General features: G+C 53.7%; 1 pseudogene; it reads left to right on the forward strand.

Moving 5' to 3' along the window:
- Positions 1-2,049: 2,049 nt before the first annotated feature.
- On the forward strand, positions 2,050-8,588 carry LOC139042680 (melanoma-associated antigen 10-like; annotated as a pseudogene).
- Positions 8,589-9,470: the final 882 nt, after the last annotated feature.

A 9,470-nucleotide genomic window follows, 5' to 3' on the forward strand; every position in this document is an offset into this window, starting at 1 on the left:
AAGGAGATGAGTGTCTTAGGCTAAGGGATACATCCTCACTTCAGCAGAGGGAGGGAATGCAGATCTTGTCAAGTGTAAATATGATGACCTTAAGGATGTCTAATGGGATATCTTACCCCAGGTAGAGGGGCCCACGAGAAATCTTGCCCTGCACCTGCTATCAGCCATGTGTGGACCTATGGTGCCCAGATTGATGTTCTCTCACTCCTATGACAATGATGGGTAGTATCTCAGAGAGGTGAGGCCTCGGTCTGAGGGGGCTACATTAAGTTAGTAGAGTTTAGGGCAGCTAAGGCCTTTCCAGATTTAAATATGAGTGTCTTGAGGCAAGACAGAGGGTACTGTCTACTGCAGAGCAAACGAAGGCCCCAGAGAATCCAGTCCTGCTCCCTGATGTCACCCCTGGTAGGTGCTGGGACATGGTGGCCCTAAGTGGCATCCCCTGATTTCCTCTTGGGCGTCTAGGAAAGGTGATGGCCTTGGTCTGAGGGACTAAAGTCAGGTCACTAGCGGGAGGATGCCCAAGCTCAACTAGGAGCCAAGGTATGGACTCTGAATCAGGACTGATGGAAATAACACCAAAGAGTGATGGGGCCTTAGCCCCACCCTACCCATGCTGACAGCTCTAAGAGGCCCTGAGACAAGGTATATGCATGTGGTGGACTCTCACTGCTCTTGATTCTCTCAAGGAAGTGACTACCATGGTCTGAGGAGGCCGGACTCAGGTAAGCAGGGGGAGGGAACCCAGGCAGTGCCAAGATTCAAGGTGAAGACTCTGAGAGAGGACTCAGGGGAACTCCTAACACAGACAGAGAGGTGCCCAGCACTGCCATGCCCCTGCTGTCCACCCTGAGATGCCCCAGGAAAGAGTGTCAGGAAGACCCATGCCCTTTGGTCTTCATGCATCAAATGAAGATAGATGTCTTGGCCTGAGGGACTCATCATTAGTTCTATGGAAGAAAGAGCTCAGGCCCTGACAGGAGTAACTATATATACCTTGAGGGAGACTAAAGGCACTTGCCATCCTAGAACACACGGAGCCCCACAGAATCTAGCTCCAACCGGCTCTCAGCCTGGGAAGTGGAGGCAGGGTTAGCTGTGTGGAATGGGGTAGGTTTTCCAGTCTTCCATCTGGAGTGGGTCACGGACCTCCCACCTATGTCAGAGGGAGACCCAGACTTGCTCTGTCCCTGCTTTCAGCCTCATGAGGCCCCAGGCAGGGAAGCCAGATGTGGTGTATCTAGCCTTCTATCCTGGGAGTCTGAGGGCAGTGAGGCTCTCTCTGAGGGTTGTGGCCTCAGGTTAGCAGAGGGAAGACTAACAGACCTAACCAGGTGTCAAGAAGAGAGAGGACAGAGGGGATCTTTCCCCTCAGACAGAGGAGACTCTCAGAAACCCATCCCTGCTTTCAGCTCTGGGAGACCCCAGGTAGGGCCTTCAGGCAGAGAATCCTGCTCTTCACATCCTCTTTGGGGTCTCAGGGAAACTGGGATGTTGGCTTGAGTGTACCTCTCATCCTAGAATGCAGGAGGCTTCGCTTGCTGTCTGCATCCTGAGGTGCCCCCTTGATTCCTCTTTCAGGGGCTCCAGGAACCCAGTGGTGAGGGCCTTGGTCTCAGGCATGTGTCCTCAGGTCAGCAAAGCAGAGGAGGCCCGGGCAGTGCTAGGAGTCAAGGTGTGGACCTAAATGTCTACTAAGGGATCTACCCACGCCAGAAGAGAGGGGATCCCAGTGTCTCACCCTACCTGCTTACAGTCAGCCCAAGAATCCTAGGCTTTTATGGCTGGTTACAACTTGGAGAGCTTTCTCACATCCTCTAATAAGATCTTAGGGGACAAACTGACCCAAAGGCCAGGAGCTTTGTGGTGCCCTAGATCACTCCCTAAAGAGGAGACCTGTATGTCGGCCTTTGTCAGAGCTGGCAAGAGTGCATTTCTCTGCTGAGGCTGCTGACCCTCTCCCTCTCTCCCTTAGGTCCTTAGGATCCCATCTCCCACCATCCTGCTCACATTTTCCTCTCTCCCTTCCTCTCCTGTGATCCCAGGGCACCCCAGAGGAGGAGGAGGAGGAAGAAATGCCTGCTACTGAAACATGGAGTCCTCCCCAGAGTCCTCACAGCTCCTCCTCAATGCCGTGGAGAACATCAGCACAAAAAGAAGTCCTGGGCCTGGCCAACCATCAAGATGAGGACACTAAGGGAGGTGTGGAGGCACTGCCCATGGCGATACACGGACTCTACACCCCACAACCCTGCCCCTGCCGTTATCCCTGGGAGACCCCGGGCAGGGTTCCCGGATGTGCTGTGTGGGGACTTTCCTCTCATGAGTCTGAGCCACCTGAGGCTCTGTGTGAGGAGCAGGCTTAGGTCAGGAGAGAGGAGCCCTAGGCTCTGCCAGGCTGCAAGGTGAGGACCCTGAGGGAGGACTGCAGGGAGAGGGCCCAGCGCCGAGTGAGCCAGCATAACCTGTGCTGTCGGTCCTGGAACACCCCAAGCCCAGGTGCTCTGTGTGACATCTCCTGCCGAACACTGGGGGGTCTGAGGGTCGGGAGGCTGTGCCTGAGGCCCCAACTCAGGTCAGCGGAGGGAGGAGTCAGCGGCCTGGCCGGGTGGAAGATGAGGGCCCACAGGGAGGAGTGAGGGGAGCTCCTAGCCCAGATAAAGGTACCCAGTCCCGCCTTGCCCTTGCCGCCAGCCCTGGGGGGGCCAGGCAGGGTGCCCGGATGTTCCGCTTGTTCTGTTTCCCGATTTGGATCTCCGGAGTCTGAGGGGTGGGGCTTCAGCTCAACAGAGGGAGGAGTCCTTGGCCTGGCCAATCATCAAGGAGAAGACCCTGCGGGAGGCGTGGAGGCACCGCCCACTGCAGATGGGGGACCACGCCCCACTGTGCCCCTGCCATCATCCCTGGGAGGCCCCAGGCGGGGTTCCCGGATGTGGCGTGGGGACTCATGTCGGGAGTCTGAGCTACCTGTGGCTCTGTCTGAGGGGCAGCCTTGGGCCATAAGAGAAGAGCCCTAGGCTCTGCCAGGCTGCAAGGTAAGGACCCTGAGGGAGGAGTGAGAGGAGAGCTCACTGGAGAGAGGGAGCTGTCCACCCCAGCTGTGCCCCTGTTGTCATCCCCGGAAGCCCCAGACTGGACACGAGGGTTTTTCTGAGGGGGGACTCTGTGGAGGGAGGAGGCCTGGGCCCTGCCCGGCTTCAAGATGAGGATCCTGAGGGAGGAGGGAGGGGACCTGCCAATGGAGACAGCGGGGCCCCTTAGAAGCCCTCGTGTCAGCCCGATTTGGCGGGCTGCGAGCAGAGGGACGCCTCCTTACGTCCTGCCTTCCATTTCCGGTTCTCAGGGAGCCGGCGGGGTGGGCCGAGGGAGCATCGTCAGGTCGACGGAAGGGAGAGGGTGCCGGCCACGTGGGGAATCAGTGTGACTACTTTGAGGATGGACGGCGGCACCTGCTAGAGATAGAGGCCCCCAAACCCCACTCTGCCCCCACTGTCGACCACGGGAGGACTCGGGCAGGGGCGGCCGGATGCGGTGCTCCCTTGCTTCTTCCAGGAAGCGGTTGGGCTTGTCTCATGGAAGCGAGGCCTTCGTGTGGGGGGCAATGGGAATACCCAGCAGGAGGACAGAAGATGCCTCCTGCTGAGAACAGATGGGGTTCAGTCCCTGCTGTCAGCCCTAGGAGACCCTGGTGGGAGTGGCAGGATGTGGCCTCTGCTTTTATCTGGAGGTTTTCAGGGGAGTGAGGTCCTGGGTCTGAAGGGGTGAGGGTGGATCGGCAGGGGCAGGAGTCCCAGGCCCTACCCAGGGTCAGTTTCAGGACTGAGGGCACCCCCTGCACCAGAACACATGGGACCCGAAGGTTCTCTGCCTTTGCTGTCAACACAGGCGTGCCAGGGGCGTGGTTACTGGCCGTGGTCCCCCTCCCGTTCTTCTGGGGGGGGGGTGTCTGGGAGGTGAAGACTTTGGTCTGAGAGGTAGGGCCGGAGTTCAGCAGAGGGAGGAGTACCACAGCCTGCCAGATGTCAAGATGAAGACTCATTTAGAGGACCTCTCACCCCATAGAGAGAGGTCTCACAGCAACTTGTCCCTGCTGCCAGCCCTGGGAAGCCACACGGCAGGGTTGCCAAATGTGATGTTTCCTGACTTCCACTTTGGGAGTCTGAGGGAAGTGAGGCTTTTTCCGAGGGGTGTGACCTCAGGTTAAAGGGTACAGTCCCAGGCCCTGCCAGCCATCAAGGAGAGAACAGTGAGGGAGGATTGAGAGGATCTCACACCCCAGGTAGATGTGACCTTGTTCTGCTCTGAAAATACCCAAATCCTAGAGAAAGGGGACCCCGGCCCTGCCTTGCCGCACCTGCCAACCCGAGGAGACCACAAGCAAGGTTGACCAGATGTGACATTTTCTTACTTTTGTCTGGGGGAGGTGAGGGCCTTGGTCTGTGGAGGTGACAGTCCGAGGGGGAGCCACATCAGTTCAGAAGAGGGAGGAGTCCCAGGCTCTGGCAGGAGTCAAGGACCCTTGGTGAGTCCTGAAGGCCCTGGGAGGGTCTGGGAAGGGGGCCGGGAGAGAGGAGCTCTCACTTCTGCCCAAAGCTCTACCAGGAGTCAAGGGGATGGAGAGTTCAGGGCGGTGAGGTCTTGGTTGGAGGCGGAATTTCAGGTCAGCAGGGAGCAGGAGAGGCCTTGCCAGAAGTACAGATGAAAACCTTGAGGGAAGGTTCATGGTATTCCCTGGGCCAGAACAGACCCCAGGCAGAGGTGGTGGATTTGGTGTCTTTTTACTTCTGTCTGGAGTGTCCCAGGGAGGTGAAAACCTTGGTCTGAACTGGTGACATCAGCAGAGGGAGGAGTCCCAGGATCTGTGAGGAGTCAAGACAAGGTAAGGCCTTGATGGAGGACTAAGTGTATCCCTCAACCAAGACAGAGGGGCCTCACAGAAACTCCACCCTGTCCCCACTGTCTACCCTGGAAGGATCTCGGCAGAAATGCCTGGGTGTGGTCTGCTCTCACTTCCTGCATGGGGTGGGTGGAGGTGTCTCTGAGAGGTGAGGCCTTCATCTGAGAGGGTGATTTCAGGTCCCCAGAGGAGGTGAAGCCAGGCCCTGCCAGGAGTCAAGAATACCTTAATGGAGGGCAGAGGGAACCCCCCCCATTCCAGAATGGATGGGGTTCAGCCCCTGTGTCTGCCCTGCGAGACCCCAGGCAGGGGTGGCTAGATGTGACGTCTCTTCACTTTTGTCTCAAGTGTCTCAGGGAGGCAAAGGCCTTGGTCTGAGTGTGAAGACAGGTCAGCTGAGGGAATCACATCAGGTCAGAAGAGGAAGCAGTCCCAAGCTCTACCAGGAGTCAAGGTAAGGACCTTTGGTGAGGACCAAAGATATTTCCCACCCCAGAAAGAAGAGACCACATAGAGTCTGGCTGTCTTTTGTTCTCGGCCGTGGGAGGACCCAGGAAGGGTCAGCTGGATTTGGTATGCCGTCACTTTCTGCTAGGGTGAGGGAGATGTCTCAGAGAGGTGAGGTCATGGTCTGAGGGGGCGATGAAAAGTGAGCAGGGGGTGGCCCAGGCCCTGCCAGAAGTAATGATGAATACAACAAGGGAGGATTGAACATGGCCGCACCACAGAACAGGTGGGGCCCAGACCTCGCTTTTAGCCCTGGAAGGACCTAGCAGCAGTGGCAAGATGTGGTGCCTCCTCACTTTTGTCCAGGAGTTCTCAGGGTGGTGAGGGCCTCGTGCTGAGGCAGCGGTCTGAGGGGGAGCCACATCAGGTCAGCAGAGGGAGGAGTCCCAGACTCTGCCAGGGTTTCAGGTAAGGACCCTGAGTGAGGACTGAGGGCACACCCCCACCCAACAGTGAAGGCATACTCAGCCCTACCCTGCCCTTGCTGTCAGCTCTGGGAGGCCCTGGGGCACAGTGGCCAGATATGGTGCATCCTCACTTCCTTCTTGGTGGTCTCAGGGAGGTGAGGGCTTGTTTTGAAGGGGCTGGGCTCAGGACAGCAGAGGGAAGTGTCCCAGGCCCTATCATGCATCAAGGTGAGGAATGAGGGTAACCCTCAGCCAGGAGAGAGGGATCCCCACAGACTTCAGCCAGCCCTTGTTGTCACCTTAGGAGGCCCTGAGTAGGTGTGGTCGAATGAGTCGCTCTTGCCTTCTTGCTCATTGGCTAAGGCTAGCAGAGGTGGGTTGGGGTGGGGAGGGCAGGCCTTGTGAGGGTAAAGGTGTGAAACTTAGTGAGCACAGAGGGGATCAGCCACTCCAGAGCTGTGGATGCCTCACAGCCTAGCCCCTCCTCATGTGTCAGGGGTTCCAGGAACAATGAGGTGAGGGCCTTGGTGTCAAGTACATGTTCTCAAGTGAGCAGAGCAGAGGAGGTCCAGGCAGTGCTAGGAGTCAAGGGTGAGGTACACCCCCTGAATGTCTACCAAGGACTCCACCCACACCAGAACAGAAGGGACTGCATGTGCTTGACCCCACTGGCCCACAGTCAACCCTGGAAGCCTTGGACTGTACTGGCTGGTGAACCCTGAGGAACTTTCTCACATCCTCCTGCAGGTTCCTAGAGGACAAACTGTCCAGGAAGACAGGAGCTCTGTAAGGCCCGAGGGCACCCTGCATACAGGAGACCTCTAGTTGGCCTTTGTCAGAGCTGCCAAGGGTGTGTTTCACTGCTGAGGCTGCTGACCCTCTCCCTCTCTCACCTAGGCCTGTGGGATCTCATCGCCCAGCATCCTGCTCACACTTCTACCTGCTGCCTCCAACAAGAGTCATCATGTCTGACGCTCCAAAGCATCCATGCCTCACATTTGAGCCAGACTTTTGGGCCCAAAATGAGATACAGAACCTGTCAGTAGCACATGTTTCCACAGCTGAGGAGGAGGATGATATCTCCTCCATTTCCTCTTGCTCTTTCACCTTCTCCTACCCCTCCACCTCCTCCTCACCCCCTTCCTATCCTGTGATGCCAAGCAGCACAGAGGAGGAGGAGGAGGAAGAGGAACAGGAGGAAGAAAAGGGGAAGGAAGAGGAGGGGGAGAAAGAGGAAAAGTGGGAGGAGCCTGCCACTGTGGCATTGAGTCCTCATCAGAGTCCTCCAAGCTCCTGCTCCTTCTCCTCCACTTCATGGAGCACATCAGACGGAGGCTTCAGCAGCCAAGGAGAGGAAGACACGAGCTCCTCGAAGACCTCAGCAGATACTGAATCCTTGCCCAGGGACTGGCTAGATGAGAAGGTGACTGATTTAGTGCATTTCATGATCCTCAAATATCGATTGAAGGAGCCCATCACAAAGGCAGAAATGCTGAAGATTGTCATCAAGAGGTACAAGAAATGATTCTCTCTGATCTTCAAGAAAGCTTCTAAGTGCTTGGAGGTGATCTCTGGCATTGAGGTGAAAGAAGTGGACCCCACCATCCACTCCTATGTCCTTGTCAACTCACTGGACCTCACCCATGATGAGATACTTAGTGACAACCAGAGCCTGCCTAAAAACGGCCTGCTGTTAATCATCCTGTGTGTGATCTTCATAGAGGGCGACTGTGCCCGTGAGGAAGACATTTGGGAGTTCCTGAATATGATGGGAGTGTATGCTGGGAAGGAGCACTTCACTTATGGGGAGCCCAGGAAGCTCATTACCAGAGATTGGGTGCAGGAGAATTACCTGGAGTACCGGCAGGTGCCTAATAGTGATCCTACACGCTACGAATTCCTGTGGGGTCCAAGGGCCCATGCCGAAACCAGCAAGAGGAAAGTTCTGGAATTTTTGGCCAAGATAAAAGGGACTGACCCCATTTCCTTCTCATTCTGGTATCAAGAGGCATTAAGAGCTGAGGAAGAGAGAGCCCGGCCCAGAGTTGGCCCCGGGGATACTACTACTGCCATGTTCATTGCACAGCAACGACCAGCAGCCTCTCCTGCCCCAACTGAAGAATGAAACCACATCTTCACTCTCTTTGAAAAGGGCAGTGAAAGTTCTGAGTAGAAGAGGGTCAGGGTCAGGCTGGGAAAACACAGCTTTGTGTTCCTGTTCTCTATGGGTGACTTGAAGGTTTATCTTTTTTTTTCTCTTGATATTTTAAAAAAATATTTTTTATTGCTATTTTTTTAAAGATTGGCACCTGAGCTAACAGCTCTTGCCAATCTTCTCTTTTTTCTTCTTTTTCTCCCCAAAGCCCCCCAGTACATAGTTGTATATTTTAATTGTGCATCTTTCTAGTTATTTTTTAAATGCTATTACTTTTAACAGATTTATTAGCTTTAAAATCTTAAGTTTATGAATGACACTGGACACATTTATTGCTGTTTATCAGGTTTAAGAATGAGAGTTTTGATAATTTGTAAAACAAATTGGAGAACCTTCCATCTTCTTTTGTGATCTGGAACAAGATAACCTGACATTGGAATAAGAATTGCCTCGGAAATGTAAAAGAACTCAGCAGGAAATAGAGAAAAAAATGTAAAAGGTGGTTAATTTTTGGATTCCCACAACCACTTTAGTCTGTTGTTCTGTAAAATTGAAAGATATACACCTGAATTTGCTTGGCTTATTCAAGAAAGTAGGAATAATCTTAATTAATAAATGAAAGATCCTGCTCACTGACTCATTTATTCTCCAACTATGAATTGGATATTTTATCTTTGGGAAGCACTGTGTTAATCATGAAAATACTGTGATAAGCAAGACACACCCCTGCTCCTAGAATGGTAGAGGCTAAGGGCAGCCATCATATCGGGAAGATGGTGAGATGTTCTCAGTCACCTACAGAACAAGTGAAAACAAAGAGTGGGGAGGAGGGACTCCAGATGCCAGCAGTCAAGTCGAAATGCCCTGAGTCAAGGCAGTTTGGGCTTTGGGAAACTGCAGTCCTTCTATGGGAATTCATTATAACTTAAGCTGTGGGTGGTGGCAGGGGCCAGACTCTCAGATAGTGTGTTTTAAACGTGAGAGAAAAGCCTAGAATGGAAAGCTGCTTAGTAGTTACTTTTGGATCCTGGATAAACCAGAGAGAAATCTCCACCTGGAGCAGGTGTGGAAGATGTCCTGAACTCTTGTTACAGTGCAGTTGACACAGCACGTGAAATAGTTGTTCTATACACATCATCTGCTATGATTCCTTGAGAATAGGGTGATACTCCCTTGAAGTGTGCCCAGAAGCCCCTAGGCTGGCACTCTTTTCCATGCCTGAGGGAGCCAGAGCCTGCTCCATTAAAATGGCATTAAAGATAGGTTGTCCTGAGTGTAATTAGGCCAAGTCTAAGCAAGGTCTAGGTTTTGGTGGCAGTGAAATGAATGAAAATAGTGTTTCGGATGAATGAGCAACTGGTAGGGAAGGAAGGAGTTGGTCTTTGACTTAAATTCTGGGAACTTGGAGTTATATCAGCTAGGGAAGATTAACCCAGACCCAAATTAATATATCCTCTAAGATGAAGAATTTAGTGACTTATTTGTGAAGCTGCATTTTTGCCTG

The sequence above is a fragment of the Equus asinus genome, chromosome X (assembly GCF_041296235.1).
Source record: "Equus asinus isolate D_3611 breed Donkey chromosome X, EquAss-T2T_v2, whole genome shotgun sequence".
NCBI classification, from domain to species: Eukaryota; Metazoa; Chordata; class Mammalia; order Perissodactyla; family Equidae; genus Equus; species Equus asinus.